Here is a 12,419-nt window from a genome sequence, read left to right as displayed (position 1 = left end):
ATTCGTGTAGGGAATTAGCAAATTTTTTAGCTCAACAGATAAAAAATAATCAGTGGACTCTATTTAAAGAATTTTTTTCACTGCCTTTTAATACATTACACCAGCAAACTGCAGCCCCACTGTGAATGCTGTTCTTGGACAAGGGATGAGTTGGTTGTCATTCATAAGCAGCTGGAAATTGCCCTGACTACTGTCATATGAAGGGCAGCTACTGTGTATTGTTGTATTGGAAGAGCTCCCAAGAGTCATGTACCCGTGATACCAGTACCTCTGGTATGTCAATTACTATACTCTCCTGTGGATCCTGTCTCCTCTGCAGAATGTACAGGATCCATCATTACTTGTCCACTTGACTGAAAATGACATGTCAATGGTTGACCTACATGTTCTGTACAGGGTGGGTGGGGACCAGGGGGGACTCAGGCTTTGTATCAGTCCCCCTAAGCCTGAGGTGCTGTCTTTCATTGACAATAAAACTAAGCCAGTAGGAGTCACTTCACCTGCTTTGGGGAAACCTGTTTTGCAGAGTGTCAAGGGAAAGCAAATGCAAAAGGATAGGGGTCTATTAATTAATTTATTTTATTAATTAACACATAAAGTTCCATAGGATCAAACTGAGAAGCAAATCTCCAAAGTCATGGAACATGTCAGTACATGAAATTACAACATAAAAGTAGTAACAGATAAAAACAAAATGTTTATGAACCCAAAAAAAAGGTAAGCCACAAGTTTAAGTAAATGCAATCAGAAAGAAACAGCTTAGTTTTTCTAGAAACTGCTTGACAGAATGGAAAGATTGATCCATGAGGAAACTCTTCAGTTACAATTTGAAAGTGCATGGATTAGTGCTAAGATTTTTGAATTCTAGTGGTACCTTATTGAAAATGGATGCAGCAGTATACTGCACACCTTTCTGCAGAAGAGTTAAGGAAGTCTGATCCAAATTCAGGTTGGATTTCAGTTGAGTGTTGACTGTGTGAAAGCTACTTATTCTTGGGAATAAGCTAATATTGTTAACAAGAAATTTCAGTAAGGAATATATGTATTGAGAGGCCAATGCCAAAATACCCAGATTCGTGAACAGGGGTCGACAAGAGGTTTGTGAACTTACAGTAGTTATTTCCTGAACTGCTGGTTTCTGAGCCATAAATATTCTTTTATAATGGGAACAGTTACCCCAAAATATAATACCAAATGACATAAGTGCATGAAAATAAGCAAAGAAGACTAATTTTTCTGTCGAACAATCACTCACTTCAGATACCATACAAATAATAAAATTGGCAGCATTAAGTCTTTGAACAAGCTCCTGAATGTGGGCTTTCCACGACAATTTACTATCTATCTGAACACCTAGAAATCTGAACTGTTCAGTTTCACTAATCATATGCCCATTCTGTGAAATAAATCACAGGTTTTGTTGAATTGTGTGTTAGAAACTGTAAAAAATGAGTCTTACTGTGATTTAACATTAGTTTATTTTATACAAGCCATGAACTTATGTCATTAACTCCACTATTTGAAACTGAGCCACTGTTGCACACAACATCCTTTACCACCAAGGTAGTGTCATCAGCAAACTGAAATTTTTTAATGTTACGCTTAATACTAGAGGACATATCATTTATATAAATAAGAAACAGGAGTAGCCCCAACATTGATCCCTGGGGCATCCCCCCCCCCCCCACACACACTTGACAGTACCCCACTCAGACCCCACATCACAGCCATTCTCAACACTGTGAATAATGACCTTTTGCTATCTGTTGCTAAAGTAAGAGGTGAACCAATTGTGCGCTACTCCCCACATTCCGTAATGGTCCAACTTGTGGAGCAATGTTTTGTGATCAACACGATCAAATGCTTTAGTTAAATCAAAAAATATGCATAGCATTTGAAACCTTTTGCTCAACCCATCCAGTATCTCACAGAGAAAAGAGAATACAGCATTTTCAGTTTCTAAACAACTTGTAAAGCCGAACTGTACATTTGGCAGCAAATCGTGTGATATAAAATAATCAATTATCCTTACATACACAACCTTTTCAATAACTTTAGAAAACACTAATGGCATAGAAATAGGTCTAAAATTATCTACATCACCCCTTTCTCCATTTTTATAAAGTGGCTTTACCACTGAGTACTTTAATCTTTCATGAAACTGACCATTCCTAAAGGAAAAATTACAACTATGGCTAAATACAGCGCTAACACGTGCAACACAGTACTTTAATATTCTGCTAGGCACTCCATTGTATCTGTGAAAGTTCTTAGTCTTCAGTGATTTAATTATTGACTCAATCTCCCCATTGTCTGTACCACAGAGGGGTATTTGAGACGTCAATCGAAACCTTGTAGTCAAGGGAGGCAGGATTTGGTTACAATTGTGGACAGGGCTGTAATCAGTTACTATTGGTTCCCTTTTACAATTACACACATTTATTTTAAAATGGTAATTCCAGACGCAGCAATAAATAACGATTTCAAATGTTATTAATGAAAGAATAAACAACTGTGTAATTAATAGTGCCTTCAGTGTGTTACAGTTTACCAAATGAACATAAAATACAGACACAGCAAATAATGTTTTAAAAACAAGCCAGTGTGATCCCAATTAGAATTTTAAGGCAAGTAACCACAGTCACGGCTGAAGGCCTTTAACACCAAGAATGGCAGTTATAAAAAATTTAAGAAACACACTGTGAAACAGCAATGCTACAGCAAAGGTTAATTTAGAAAGACCAGCAACTGATCGCCAACCGGGTGAGACAAAATGATGGTAAACATAGTAGCACAACCATTTAAACCTGCTGTAACATCAAGAATGGCAATTATATAAAAATTTTAAAAAACATACAGGGTTGGGTATACAAACTAAATGCCCTGTTTGACCACACCTGAAACAATGCCGTGATTCCGCTTTAGCATACTCAGCTGATGTTGGTAATCCAGAATTCCCCTCGGTGACACCCATGGCAATGTGGATATCACTACAACAACAACGATGTACTTCCCAAGTGGAGGGACGACCACAAACAACAAAATGTGACTCATCATCCGCTCGCATTCCCCTCAGGACAATTGAAACTAACTCCCATTCTGGCAAGTAGGGCTGTCTTAACCATTTCCACGGATTGATGCAATTCCTCCCTATCTTGCTGCATCTGCCCAATTTAGCTGTTTACGAACTCCCATGGTCAATTTTTCGCTGTACACAAGCTCCCTCAACTGCTGGAATGAAAATTCTTCTGTCGTAGCTCTGGATACCAAGGTCCTTAATTCACCTCTAGTTAAAGGATGCAATAGAGACAAAATTACCTGATGCGAAACACCAAATGCATCAACATGTTGCTCAAGGAGAACCAACAACCATAACAACCTTTCAGTTTGCTCAAGTCAATCTATAGCTAATTCTGTGATGTCTTGAAACAGATGCACCAGGGGATTAGGAAATTTAGCAGATGCCCCAACTAACCCCTTGGAGGACATAGGGGCATTATTCCTGGGCTCACTAGTGCACCACCCAGAAGGTAACAAATCCTGCACTCCAGTCCTCTTCCCAACAAGCTCTAATCATGTGACGTTAAACTACAATTTGTTAACCATGCACCCTGATTCAGCAGTTGATCCCTTATCACAATCCACTAATTTTAATGGCCGTAAGTCAGATATCCAGTTGACTAAAGGTATCAACTGCACCCGCACCCTGTCTAACTGCCTGCCACTAGGTTGAGTGCCCTCTAAAAAGCCGATATTGTCCTCAAGACTCCTAACAGCTTTAAACAAAAACTCAATGGCTGCCTTTGTCTCACCCACAACATCTGGTGTGACGTCAATGGTAACACGCAAGTGTGCTGCTAAGTCCGGAACACTACCCTCAATAGGCTGGCGCCTTATCGTCAGTTCATAAATGAGGTGGTCCTTCCTCAATAGGCTGATCCTGGGGCACTGCCTGACCGCCATTACTCAGTCAATCAACTAAAACAGCACAAAACACCAAAGGCAGAAATTGTACAACAGTAACAGAGTTTACGAAATCAAGCAACAGTAACTAAAATGGCAGTACTACAATCGTAACCACACTCTCTAATACCAGCTGAATCCTAGTAGTCAAGGAAGGCAGGATTCGGTTATGATTGTTGACAGGGCCATAATCAGTTACTATTGGTTCCCTTTTGCAATTACACACATTTATTTCAAAGCAGTAATTCCAGACTCAGCAATAAATAAAGATATCACATGTTATTAATGAAAGAATAAACAACTGTGTAATTAATAGTGCCTTCAGCGCGTTACAATTTACCAAATGAACATAAAATACAGACACAGTAAATGTTTTAAAAACAAGCCAGTGTGATCTGAATTAGAATTTTAAGGGGAGTAACCACAGTTACGGCTGAAGGCCTTTAATGCCAAGAATGGCAATTAGAAAAAATTTTAGAAACATACAATAAAGTAGCAAATACAATAATAAAACACAAGGGCCAGTCACAGACAGTGCCCCAAGAATTGACCTCTGAGTAGGTCTGGCAAAAAACACTTTTGCGAGCACTGAGATAGGCAGCCAAGAGTTGCATTCACTTCACAAGATGGTATCTCAGACCAGAGGCAGTCTAACGAATGACTAATGATAATTTTGCTGAGGCTATCTGATGTCCAATAAACCAAATGCAAAGATGTAAAAATACACCAAAGCCAGAACCGGTGGCCTGGACTCTGTCCCTAGAATACTGTTCTTAGAGCGCCAAGAATGAGAAAAGAATCACTACCACCAGAGTAGAAGAATCGTCAGGCAACCTACGATCAACTAAACCGGCAAAACTACACACCCCACCAGACAGCAGCAGCAAGGCGAGGAAATGGACACTGCTGTTACATACACTAACCCCCAGGGCAGGTAACTGGGATGTTAGCAGCCATGAGGCAGGAAGAATACCACTGGTTGAACTTAACAAATAGTAACAAACTGAATGCAATACATAGTAATTAGAGGTCCAGGCAAACTTATCAGATCCAACTTCCCCAAGCACTCCACTCACTGCTCTTCGCCTCAGCAACACTATGAGCAGCAACATGAACACTTAGTCATGGGAGAATCGCAAGATCTCACAATGATGAAGGTTTCTCTACTTGAATCCAAATGCACTCAACTTAAAGCTTGCAGGATGTGGTTTATGATGAAGTTGAGCACCTCCTACCACAGGCCTTCAATCCAGCAGTCCATGTGCACCACCAGCGGTCTTGGCATGTTCTCGCACTGCATGGACCTGGCTCCTCCTGAGTCCCCAACCAAACTGCACACTGACACCACCGAGAAGAACCATGATGATGCCCCAAAGATAGAGCCACAGTTACTACATATCGATAACTGCTGCTGCTGCCACTAGTGGACAGGCAACGCTTGTGAAACCAAGTGGCACCAGTCAACATGAGAAGAAGATAAACAACCACAACTGTGCAACAATATGATTCCCTTAGAAACTAAATTTTTATATATAATTCACCAGCAATGCTCAGAAAATTTTGTTTAATTTTTTTTTTATTTGGTATGCATATTCCATGGATTCGTACATGCAAGTGATTCGCCTGGATGTGGAATGTGTCAATACAATTGTACAAATACAATTAATGCTATACAGAATAGTAATATAATGCAATGATATAGGTATTAATAAGTATCACTTTTTCTCATTTACAAGCTGTCATTTAAGTAGTATAGCAATTCACAATATAACATTATAACTATAACATTAACACTATAACATTAACGTAATATTGTATCATCCATCTAATAACTAAGAGACTAAATACATCTATTATTAAGGGTGGGCATTACTTCTGGAAAAGAATTCATCTAAGAAGTACAGTGGATGGTCAAGCAGGTATTTTTTTAACGTACCTTTGAACAGTGTTTCATTTTCTCTTGTACATTTAATATGATTAGGCAATGCATTAAAAGTCTTTATAGCAGCTTACTTTACTCCCTTCTGTACAAGTGATAAATTTTTTAGTTCAACATGTAGATCATCTTTACCTCTAGTATTGTAGTTATGGTGTGAAAAATTTGTTTCATACTGAGAAGAGTCTTTACTAACTACATTCACCAGAGTATATGTACTGACATGTTGTAGTCAGACTACCTAACTGTGTGAAAAGTTTTCTATTTGAAGTTCGTGGAGGAACCCCACACATGATTCTGACTGCTCTCTTCTGAGCAGTTAAGATTTTTTTTTTTTTAGGCTGATGAATTACCCCAGAATATTATTCCCTAACTCATTAATGAGTGAAAGTATCAAAAGTAAGATGATTTTAAAATGTTGATGTCCCCAAAATGAGGAAGGATTCTTAGAGCAAAAGTTGCTGATGAAAGCCTTTTTAAAGTAAGGGACACATGCTATTCCCAGTTGAGCCTACTGTCAATGTGAACCCCCAGGAATTTAGTGGATTATACCTTTTCTAGTTCCTGGTTGTCATGAGCAATTACTATATTTTCTAGAATTTTTTGTATGGAACTGTATAAAATTAGTTTTTTTTTTTTTTAATATTAACTGAAAGAGAATTAATTGAAAACCAAGCTGTAACTTTTCTGAGTATATCATTAGCATCAGTCTCCAGTTCAGCAGTACACTTACCATCTATGACAATGCTTGTATCATCAGCAAACATTGTGAATTCACAATTTTTACTAATGGACAGGGGTAAATCATTAACATATATTAAAAACAGCAAGCGTCCAAGGACATATCACTGGTGAACTCCATGCTGAATTTTGCCCCATTCAGAATCCACTAGATTAGAAGATCCTTTGTTGCAGCCATTTAGAACCTCCTTTTGTTTCCTGTCTTCAAGATATGACTTTAGCGAGTTACCTATAGGCCCTTTGATTCCATAATGATAGGCCTTCTCCAAGAGTATCTTGTGGTTTACACAATCAAAGGCCTTGGAAATATCACAGAAGACACCAACTGGTGACATCTTACTATTAATAGACTACAAGACATCATTTGTGAGTGAATATATGGCACGCTTTATAGAAACCCCTTTTTGAAAACCAAACTGTCTGTGGTTAATAATATTAAGTTTATCAAGATGTGCCACAATCCTGTTATACACTGCCTTTTCAAGAACCTTTGAAAATGTTGTTAAGAGAGAGACAGGATGATAATTTTTCACATCTGTAACATCACCAGACTTGGAAAGAGGTCTCACAATGGCATATTTCATTCTCTCTGGAACAACTCCCTCATAAAGAGACGTGTTGCAAATGTGAGCAAGTACTACACTTACATCATTACTGCAGGCTTTCAACAGCTTACTAGAGATGTTATCTATACCTGAAGATCCTTTGCTTTTCAATGAGTGAATTATTTTTTTTATTTCATTAACAGTTATGGGTGTTACATTTATATCATTAAAACATTGTGGGAGGTTAAGTTTCAGAATATCTGCAACTTCCCTTAGGTCACCACTGCAACCTAATTGAGAGGTGACACTTAGAAAGTGGTTGTTAAATGTGTTTGATATCTGTTTACTATCAGTTATTTCCAAATCATTAATTTTTAGGACAGCAGTTTTTTCATTGTCAGATGGTGCAGTACCTGTTTCCTTCTTTATTACATTCCAAATCCTTCTGATTTTATTATTTGAATAATTAATTTCACATTGTATGGACATACTTTTTAGATTTTTTAATGACTTTAGTTACAATTTTGCAGTATGTCCTATAATATTTCACCTGGAGGGGATTATTGGATTGTCTGCATGTTATATATAGTTCTCTTTTTCTCTGGTATGATATTTTTATGCCCTTGGTGAGCCATGGTTTTTGGCTTGATTGCCTGTTATGTAGTCTACAGACCTTTTTGGAAAGACACTTTCAAATATGCCTGATAATTCATCAGTAAATAATTATATTTTGTATTAACATCATTTGCAAGATAAACATACCTCCAGTCAGTCTCCCAAACACATAATTTGTATTTTTGAATATTTTCCTCATTCATGTTTCTAATGGTTTTTCATTGTGCACTAGCTTTGTTCTGATTTCTATTAAAGTTGTGAATTGTGAGTATTTGCCCATCATGATCAGAGAAACCATTTACGACTTTTTCAACTTTGATGTGATGAGTTTTACTCGTATCTATGAAGATATTGTCTATTAGAGTGCTGGAAGTGGTAGTAACTCTTGTGGGAAAACTGACAGTGGAGACAAGGTTGTATGTATGCATTAAATTTGCAAACTCTGTCTTAGAAGTTGAGCTTTCTAGGAAATCTATATTAAAATCTCCAGTCACTATAAAGTCCCTATTTTTTTCTTGTGAGATACAATATAACAGAATCTAATTGTTTCATGAATACTTTAAAATTACCAGATGGAGCCCTGTATACTGCTATGATTACCAGTTTCTTGTTAGCTTCTACTATTTCTGTGACACATGCCTCAAAGTCTTTCTCTACACAATATTCTCTACATCTATTGTATTAAAGGACAGGCTGTTTTTCACATAAATAACTGCCCCACCTTTGCACATATGCTTTTTTACAAAATGGGGTAGCTAAAACATAGTATGGAATATTGAGCATTTCGATGCCAAAAGTGACATGGTGTTCTGTCAGACAGAGAATATGAGCACAATTTGCACCTGTTGGTTCATCAATATTTACAATAAACTGGTCTAACTTACAGAGCAGGCTTTGAATATTTTGGTGAAAAATTTTGAGCTTATTTTTAATTACATGATTGGTTGTGGTGCTGCCACTGGTGGCACTGAGTTTTATTTCTTTTGATATACCAGTATTACAGGAACAGTTGTCTGCATGGAAGGGGGAGCTGTTGTGCTGGTAACACCCACATTTGTTGTTATTAACTTGTTAAGTACTGTGCATGTATCTGATTTATCAGTAACAGAAATATTTCTACTATGAATTGACTTTATATCATCGACTTATCGAAAAAAAATTTCTAGTATGCCTTAACTTTGTATCTTCAACTTGGTGCTGCTGACCAGACCTTCATTGACAACTGACAATATGGTTTTAATTTTACACTGTGAATTACAAATTTTATTTGCATATCGCATACTCTTTGCCTTCCTAATAGCATTTTTAAGCACCTTACAGTACTCTTTGTAATGGGCTACTGTAGCTTGACTGTGACTACTTCTAACATTTTGATATAATTCTTGCTTTGTTCTACATGATATCCATATCCCACTAGTCAGCCACTCAGGAAGCGTTTTACTGTTAGTACCCCATTTAGAACGTTCTAATGGAAAGTAACTCTCAAAGAGCATGAGAAATGTGTTAAGGAAAGCATTATATTTGTCATTTATGCTATCGGGACTATGAACATCCTGTCACCCTTGTTCTTTGATGAGGTTTAAAAAACCCTGTTGCTGCTGGATTAACTTTCCTACATAGTTTGTAATAATATGTGACAGTTGTTTGAGTACAAAAGCCTTTAAGTGTTAAAATTTGTATGTCAAGGTCTGAAAAATCATTTACCCATTTACAAACAGAATGCCCATCTAGTAATAAACAATGAATAAAAATATTGTCTATGGCTGTGCTACTGTTCCCTTGCATCCTAGTTGGAAAAAAACACAGTCTGCATCAGATCATATGAATTTATGAGAGTTACCAAAATCCTTTTTCTTGCACCATCATATACAAAGTTAATATTGAAGAAACCACATGCAACTAATTTCTGGTACTTCTTATAAAGTGAATCAAGAACCACTCTAGCTTGAGCAGAAATGCTCTGAAGTCTGAGTTAGGGGACCTATAAACAACAACAACTATAAGTTTAGTTTCACTAAATTCAATTGCCCTTGCACAACATTCAAATATATGTTCAGTGCAATGCTGTGATGCATCTATGGACTCAAATGGAGTACTGTTTTTTATGTACATAGCCACTCCCCCACCCTGCAAGGAACTCCTTGAAAAACAGCCAGTTAATCTGTAACCTGGTAAAGGAAGCCTCTGAATTGTCAAATTATTTAAGTGGTACTCCAATATGCCAATAATTTAAGAGTCAACATCTATAAGCAGTTCACTAACTTTATCTCTAATACCTCTTATATTTTGATGAAATACGCTAAATCCTTCTCCAATTGGAAACATGATATCCTCTGAAGGTGAGCTCTTAAAGGGACTTCCTTTAAGCAGGTATACCTACCAGCTGACTTCAATCTAAAAAAGGTGCAGCTCTAACACCAACTACTACAGGTATTTTCCATGAATGATCCCAGCACCATCACCCACTACACTGTCACCTATAAGCTTTGTCAGCCTCCCCTTCCCATACCTATTGAGGTGCAGGCCATTCCTAGTGAAACCCGATCTACTGATAGACTCAAGTGAAACCACTGAAATGTGACCCATGCCCTCTGCCATCAGTGCACTCTCCAGCCGCATGTTAATGCACTTAACAGCTGCATTAAGATGAGGCTGATCATGACAATGAAACAGTTGCATGAAATGCACATTGGTGCCACCAATTTGAGTAGCTTTCTTTACCAGGTCATATTCCCTCACCTTATCAAGACTGTTCCCTGCTCTACCCACTCCCCTATGCTGTCAGTCACCTGAACCAACCTTGCACTAGGCTTCACACTGCTGGTGACCTGGTACTCACTCCCCAACACTTCCTGCAACTACTGACCCGCACCTCTACCATGCAAACTACCTAGCAGCAGAACCTTCTTCTTTCTGTTAGACTTTGCAACTGACCTAGGCCTCCTAACTGCTGAGGACTGCTGCATGTTCCCTGTACCTGCAACTACAAGAGGCTCCTCTCCACTCAACTCTGACAGTTGGTCAACTCTGTTGCATATACACAAAGTATACCTGTCTGAATACCTTCTCCTCCTAGCTGCCTTCTTGCCAACTGCCAGTTCCCATTCCCCAGCACCCTCCACCCTCCTCAACCTATCTAGTTCCTCCTTTATGTGTTGTAACTGCACATGAAGGCCACATATCTTATGCTCCTACTTCTCTATCAACTTATTTATACTACAGGTTCTGCAGTCCCAGGAGAGGATGCCCACTGGCTTCCCCACTGCATTCTACACAATGAAAATAATTTGAACAAATCCCACACCATAAACCACTATTCACAAACCTATGAGAGAGCCCACACTTCTCACTCATGGAAAAATTTTACAGTTACTGAAAAAAAAAAACTATACGTCTACGTTACCTAAGTGATAGGCAAATCAAAAGTATGGCAATTTATGGTACCTCTTAGGGAAATGGCAGCAAGAGACTAGAAAATACACTATATTCACTCAGTGTGTATGCCTGGGAGCTTCATTCAACATTGAAGAGGCTAATCCAGCAGCCCTTGACAGAACAGGGTGCAACCTACTGCAGATCGTGGTGCATGTTGGAACAAATGATGTCTCTCATCTGGGCTCCAAGGTCATATTTGGGTCATTCCAGCAACTGGCATAAATGGTTGGGAAGATCAGCCTTGAGCATGGAGTTTTAACAAAGCTCACAATTTGCAGCATTGTCCCCAGAAATGATCATGGCCCTTTGGTTTTAAGTCAAGTGAAAGAACTGAGCCACGGACTTTGAAGGCTCTGTGAAAAGCTAGGCTGTGACTTCCTGGACTTGTGCTATGGGACTGAGAACTGTATGGCACTGCTAAATGAGTCAGGTGTGCATTATACATCAGAGGCTGCTACTCAAGTAGTTGATGGTGCGTGAGTTGCACACAAGAGTTTTTTAGATTAGGTGTCTCACCATACAATCCAGATAACGACAGCTGTAGGAAACACAAAAGTATCAGTGTAAGATCGAAAGAAATTCCTGCCACTGGTAAGAGTATTGAAAACCTAACACTAAACTGATGAAGCATTCACAACAAAGTCCCCGAGTTTGAAGCCTTCATTAAATGCAGTGAAGCTCCTGTAATAGTAGGTATGGAAATCTGGTTGAAACCTGGAATTGATAGCAGTGAGAATTTTAAGGAGAATTTAAACGTATATAAAAAGGACAGGCAAATGGGAAATGGAGGTGGTGTATTTATTGCACCAGACAAGAAACTCAGATACACTGAGATAGAAATTGAAGCTGCATGTGAGATTTTTTGGGCAAGACTCAGTTTCAGAGATAGGCATAAAATGATAACTGCATCTTTCTATCACCCACTAAATGCATCTCCTGATGTAAACAGAAACCTTAGAGAAAACCTCAGTTCACTTGTATGTAAGTACCCCAACTGTAATCATCAGTGGAGAATTTAATCATTCAACAATCAGTTGGGATAATTACAGTTTTTTTAGTGTTGGGAGCAATAAGACACCCTAAGAAACATTCCTAAGTGACTTCTCTGAAAACTACCTAGAACAGATAGTAAGGAACTCCACCTATGATGGAAATGTATTGGATCTAATGGCAACAAACAGACC

The sequence above is a fragment of the Schistocerca serialis genome, chromosome 8, assembly GCF_023864345.2.
Source record: "Schistocerca serialis cubense isolate TAMUIC-IGC-003099 chromosome 8, iqSchSeri2.2, whole genome shotgun sequence".
In the NCBI taxonomy this organism is placed as follows: Eukaryota; Metazoa; Arthropoda; class Insecta; order Orthoptera; family Acrididae; genus Schistocerca; species Schistocerca serialis.
This window is presented reverse-complemented; position numbering follows the sequence as displayed.